The 6,633-nt window shown below is 37.5% G+C and overlaps 1 long non-coding RNA gene across 1 annotated transcript; it reads left to right on the forward strand.

Moving 5' to 3' along the window:
* The first annotated feature begins 1,505 nt into the window (after nucleotides 1–1,505).
* LOC135446343 (uncharacterized) lies at nucleotides 1,506–3,936 on the forward strand. Its single transcript, XR_010439746.1, has 3 exons — nucleotides 1,506–1,569; nucleotides 2,795–3,065; nucleotides 3,488–3,936. It is a non-coding gene; the product is annotated as an uncharacterized LOC135446343 (long non-coding RNA).
* The last annotated feature ends 2,697 nt before the right edge of the window (nucleotides 3,937–6,633 follow it).

Below are 6,633 nucleotides of genomic sequence, written 5' to 3' on the forward strand. Positions count from 1 at the left end.
GATGGTGACTCCACCACCTCCCTGGGCAGAGGATTCAGTGGTCAATCACTCTTTCAGTGAAAAGTTTTTTCCTGATGTCTAACCTAAACTTCCCCTGGCACAGTTTAAGATTGTGTCCTCTTGTTCTGTCAGTGTCTGCCTGGGAGAAGAGGTCAGCCCTCACCTGGATACAACCACTTTCAGGTAGTTGTTGAGAGGAATAAGGTCACTGTAAACACTGTTCTGGGAGACTTAGTTTAATTTGACTGCATAAAACTCAATTTCCTCTTATACAGCAATATATTCAAAAATATAAGGAGAAGAAAATTACTACAATGTGGTATTTTCACTAATTTTCAGCTGTGATTCATAAGATGTGCATTTCGTTCTCACAAAGGTAAAAATCCCAGTGTAACATAACTGACAAAAGTGCAGAGAAAATACATGATGTTCTTCTATCCACCTTTCTTTTTCCTTCATCTTGTGACAAGATTTTCTTTTTAAGAACAGCTTTTGATCTGATATTTTAACAAAGAAACATTCATATTTACATTTTCAAGGTACTATTTTTAGATTTGTCTAGAGTAATGAAGACCCACATTACTCCTCGACATGCCAGTCATATTGTCTCTTTGGTAGATAAGCACACAGTTTGATAGACTATAGTGAAAATACAACAAAGGAAACGTATCTCTGCAGGAGCAAACATGCATCCTCGGGATGAGTGGAAGACTAAATTATAGGTATTCTTTATCTATCATAAGGACATGAGATCCTGAACACTGGCAACGTTGGCTAGCATTCTACAATACAGACAGGGTGTTTATGGATGCTGTATTTAGGAAGGCTTTTGGTTTCTTTTCAGCTTTCAGAATGTCTTAACATCTCCCACTCCCTACTCCTCAAGTGCATTATTGGCACAGGGAAGTTTTAAGATGCATATGATAGCTGTTTTATTGTTCAAAACACTGATCCCACAATTGATCAGGTAGGAGGCAGTATTGTTTGGAACAACTGTGTTTCAGAGACAGGACTGGGTAAATGCTTTTTGTCAACTTTTTCTCCAAATTAACTGAGAATTATGAGAATTCTACAATTAGAATAAATATAAAGTGTCTCTGTTTTGTTGCAGTCATCAGCATTTAAACCATTTTGACTGTATGAGCCTGGGGAATTTTAATGGGGCTGCCCACACCCCCATTAAAAATATCCTGGGAAGGCATGTTCTAGCTCCTCAGAGAAGACTGAAGCCTTTTAAAAATGACCAACAAAACAGTGAGGTGCCCTTGCATTGGTTGTTTCATTAGGACTGTAAATGTCATAACAGGGAAGTGGGAAGGTGTAGGGGGATACAGTATGGGTAAATGAAGGTGCTATAGAATGCAATCTTACCCCCTAAAGAGTTACAGCTGAGCCAATTATTAAGGATTAGGAGCAGGCCTGATGTTAACAGGCCACACCTGTAGCCAATAAGAAGAGTGTTATAAAAGAGTGGATTGGTTGGTTTAAGGGAAATGGGGTCAGTTGGCTGCTGTGAGGACAAGGAAGAGTCAGTGCCCAGAGGAGCTGCCTACAAGAAACATCAAGGAGGTACAAAACTCCAGCAATATGGAACCCTTGCAATGTAATGACAACAGGAAGGCAATGAGATTTAGGGCACCATAGGAACTCTTTCTGACCTTGTAGCCTTCAGGGCATGTCCTTTGTAAACTTCAGTATCTCTTAGACGGTAATTCATTAATGCCATATCCTCACTTCTGCACTGGTGGTAGGCAAAGTTGACTGGAGAAAAGGAGCTCAAGTGTAAGACAGGGTTGAACCAAGTTTGAGAAAGAAAAAGTATGACACATCAAAGTCAATGGTACAACAGTGGACAAAAAAGTATGAGCTTTTTTTCAAGCCACCTCCTCTACACAGGCTTCAAAATTAATTCCTTAGTGAAGCAGCTGCAAATTCTACTTGATTTAAGACATTTAATTTAGCATATTTATGCATTGCATATGCATTTAGCATGTTAAATCTCCATGGGTTTTTTTCCTAATGCTAGAAGAAGGAAGGCTCCACCTTTTCCCAGGTAAGGATGGACAAGAAACTCCTGCTCTGAAAGAGGTATCAAGAGAAGGAAGAAAATTGCATCCCAGGCTGTCTCCCACAAGTAGGAACTGAGTTTGGAAAAGCATCAGATCTCTTATTTGGGCTTGGATCTGCAGGCAGCACACACAAAGCTTAAGCCAGAAACCGAGTAACAGTGTTCAGTGGCAACTGCTTCATTCTCATCAAACTACTACAGCAAATGAAGGAAGGACCATGATAGAGGTGGTAGTAGTTGGAAAAGGATGTCAAAAAGTCAAATGTGTTTGGAAAGGAGTAGCTCCATGAAGCTCTCCTGTGGCAAAGCAAGCCAGTGATATCCTAACTATTTTAGGAAGGCTGCTGCAATTAGTTCTAGGGAGAGGATGCTACCCCCTCTGCTCAGATCTGGTGAGACACATCTGGAGTGTTATTTTCAGTCCTAGGATTTCCAGTACAGGAGTGACATGGGCACCCTGCTGTGGGTTCAGTGAGTGACACAAATATGACCCAGGGATTGGAGTATCTGTTATACAAGAAAAGGCAGAGAGAGGTGGGATTGTTAAAGACTGGAGATTTATACACTTGTATCAATGTGTAGGACAGGGGTAATAAACAAGCTGCAGCCAGACCCTTCTCAGTGGTATCAAGGGAAAGAACAGGAGGCAAGGAGCATAAATTCAAATATAGGAAATTCTGTTGAAATGTGACTTTTTTTTTTTTTTTTTTTTTTTTTTTTACTGAGAGTCATCAAATACTGGAACAAAACTGGCTGCCCAAAGACGCTTTGAAGTCTCTATTCTTGGAGACATTGAAATCCTGATTGAATATGGTTGCAGATAACCTGCTCTACCTGACCCTGCTTTGAACAGAGGCTGGGACTAGATGAACTGCAGAGGTCTCTTCCAGCCTCAACAATTTTGTGCCTCAGTGAATTGCCCTTCTTGCCTCCAGGGAAACAGAGATGCCTTATGCCTTCAGTGCTGCAGAATTGTCCTTGCAGTTATGCCAACATGGTAGGCTGCCAGTATGAATTTAATCAGATTTTAATGCTGAATAATCAAAGAACATATTTGTCGTTTTAAATATTGGATTATTCAAATTGAATTCATCAATCTTCCTTATAATTTGAACAAAGGCAGAAACTCAGACCTCAGTTTAATACATGTAGATATGCATGACAGCATGATTTTGCATTTTAGAAAACAACTAACACATTAACAAACTTAGCAACTGTAAAACTCTAAACACAACTCTGCTCTAATATACAAATCAATGAAATATATTGTACTGGACATATTGCTGTGCTGTATTTATAAAGAAAATGGAAAAAACAGTATTAAAAATTATAGATCTGAAGAAAACAAAAAAAGTATTTGTATTTTTCAATGATTAAATGATCTATAAATCCGAAATGTTGAAATGTTCCTATTTGCAGGTAGAGTTTGCCACATCAGCAGAAGTTATCTGATAGTGATTAGCGGTTTAAAAGAGGCTGCAGAACTCGGGAATATCCACTGTTATACTCTGCAAGTCTTCTTACAGCCAAAATCTGGCTCCTGTTTGAGAAGGTGAAGTGCATTTCATTCCAGGTATCAAACCTGGGGAACTTGGTTAAAACTGACTTTTGAGGTATTCGTTTTACAAAATTCTGCATCCAGCATAATTACGAAGATTTATATGTGTTAAGAACATTACAGCCTATTTGAGATTGGACTCTGTGTCTTTAGTGGTAAAATGGCATTGAATTTTAGATTACTTGTGATTAAATAAATGATTGTGCAGTATGTGTAGGTGGGACACCATAAAAAGAATTTTTTTTTATATATTTATACACCTACCTACAGATAGACGTAGATTTAGATAGATGGATATAGGTAGGCATACATAAATATAGCAGGGGGGACATTTCCTGGTGGTAAAATTTATAATTAAAATGTAGAAGGAACATGTGTAAAGAATGAAAGACTTTAGTTCCTTGAAAGAGAATTCTTTAGGGGGAAATTCTTATTTCATGAAGGTTTGCTATTTCTTCTTTAATAAAATCATTCAAGTTGGATAAGATCTTGAAGATTGTTGAGTACTACCATTAACCCAGCACTGCCAAGTGCTCCACTAAACCATGTCCCTGAGTGACACATCAACATGTCTTTTGAACACTTCCAGGAATGGTGAATCAACCACTTCCATGGACTGTTCCAATACCTGACAACCCTTTTCTTGAACATGTTTTTCCTAATATCCAATCTGAACCTTCTCTGGTAAAGTTTGCAGTCATTTTCCCTTGTCCTGTTGCTTGTCACTTGTAAGATGAGGCTGACTTGCCCTTCTCTGCAGTCTCCTTTCAGGTAGTTGTAGAGAGCAGTAAGGTCTCCCTTCCAATGTACCAGCAGATAGGAGAGGAAATCAGTTATTTTATTTGTGAGTTTTACAGATCAGATTTATATAGCAATAGGAGAATATAATCCAATTGCTTAAAAGGTAACTTTTCAAATTGACTTCTCAAATTATTAGTGGATGGAAATTGACATAGAAAGTTTTGTGGTTTTGCTTTGTACATTTAGTGAGAGTATATAGAAGTCCACGCTAAATTACAAATATTTAGGAGTTAGACCTTTTGAAGTCATCCTTCACTAATGTAACATGATTGGGAAAATCAAAGAAATGGGCTGGTTTTTGCTTTTGGTTTGATATCAAAACAAATACAGGGGAGAAGCCTCTGAATAAGAAAACAATGAGACAACAGATGGATGAATCATTGCAGAGGCTCTGATAAAAATACACTGACCTCACTCAGACATTCAATCAAAAACCCGATCTTTTGTTGTTTGTATGAACTTTTCTTCAAAATGTGGCAATTGAAAATTGATCATCAACAGATTTATGTTATGTGAGGTTCTTAATATCTCAGCTCAATAGTTTGTTGTCTTACTTATTAGCATATAACCTTACAGAAAATAATTTACAGAATTTTTGAGTGTATGCAATATATTTATAAATTATTTTGAATAGCATTTAAGAGTCCTCCTGTGCTACACTAGGAAATCTATTTATCTATTAGTCCTAGAAATCTATATCTATTTTAAAAATTGACATTTTAAGGAGTCATGATTTGAATTCTAAGTCCATCACAATAAACCTGAAGTTCAAAGCCCCCATCTCTGTGCCTCTGGATGGCTTATAAAAACTACACTTAAATTGGATCGCTTTTAAAAAACTACACTTAAAGCTGGTAAAGAAGAAACTCACTGAAATGAAAGGGTTTTAAAACCCACCTTTCTTAGAATTTTGACAATTGAGCCCAGAAGTTATTTTTGGTCTGTCTACATTGCAACTAGTGAATTCTGTTTTCCTCAGCAAAGAAAAGAGTGGTGCTGAGGATCTGACATTCACACTATAAATGTTTCAGAGGGCTTTTCCTAGGAATAGGATGGCTTAGTCCCTGCTAAGGAACCACAGTCTAGACTCTTTGAAGAGTTGTTGAAGAGCGGCATGGATGGTGGTGGTGATAAAGGGCACGGTTTCCATATCTTAGATGACGGGAAGCAGTAGGCTACATCTCGTGCTCCTCTGATCTTCTCATCTGTTCTTTTGCTCTCTGAAACAAAAGATATGAGTTATTTTGCCACAGTGGCCCTGCTTTACTGTGGATGAAAAAATCCTTCTTTAAGAAAATGTCCTGGCAAAAAAGAAGCTCAGAATTACAAACTTTCATTCTAAAGAAGGCAAGAGCTCCTAATTCCTTGGTGAGTAAAAGCAGTTCCTCAGTCCCAACTGAAGAGAAAACATCAGGGAATGTATTATTATTTATTATTCCCAGAGAAGCTGGACCCTGTGAACATGTATTAAGGAATATTCGTTGCATGCCATATGAATTCCCTCTGTAGATACACGCTCTCATTCACTGTTTTTTCAGCTGGGTCCTCATGGAAAGGTGGCACTGAGTATCTAAGATTAAAAAAGCTAGCAGCATGCCCCAGCTTCAACAAACTAGACACTTACACAGCCAAAGTGGCAAAGGATCCTGGTAAATTGAGGTACTGTCAGGTTTGGGTACTCTAAGCAACAGTTTGAACTTTATTTTGACTGTAGACACCAGAAACTTAAAGGCTGATTCTGAAAAGAGTAATTTGTAATTTAATTGTATAATAATTATTCCTTGTGAGAATGAATGACTAGTACAAAAACCCCAAAACATTAATCTATAACAAGCAATATTGTTTCCTTGATATTAGAACTTTTATTGACAAATATAGCAGGGAGATAAGATTGATTTTTTTTTTTTTTCACTAACATTCTTTACCAGCAGCATATGCAGTCAAGCATAATTTCTGTAGCTCAACTATGAGTTCTCCTTAAAACCTGTGATTTAATCCCTGAAATATCATCAGAAGCGTGAATTATTTCAAGACTTCAGGACTGGCTGAGAGCAAATACTGCAGAATCAACAGTATGTTGAATATGAACTCATAACCACACCAGAACATCTCCTTTAAAAAAGTCAAATAGAAAATATATTTTTATTTAAATTTTGAAGGGCAACTTTCCTGCTGCCAGACTGTATTTTAGGAAACTTATTGAGGA

The sequence above is a fragment of the Zonotrichia leucophrys genome, chromosome 3, assembly GCF_028769735.1.
Source record: "Zonotrichia leucophrys gambelii isolate GWCS_2022_RI chromosome 3, RI_Zleu_2.0, whole genome shotgun sequence".
NCBI classification, from domain to species: domain Eukaryota; kingdom Metazoa; phylum Chordata; class Aves; order Passeriformes; family Passerellidae; genus Zonotrichia; species Zonotrichia leucophrys.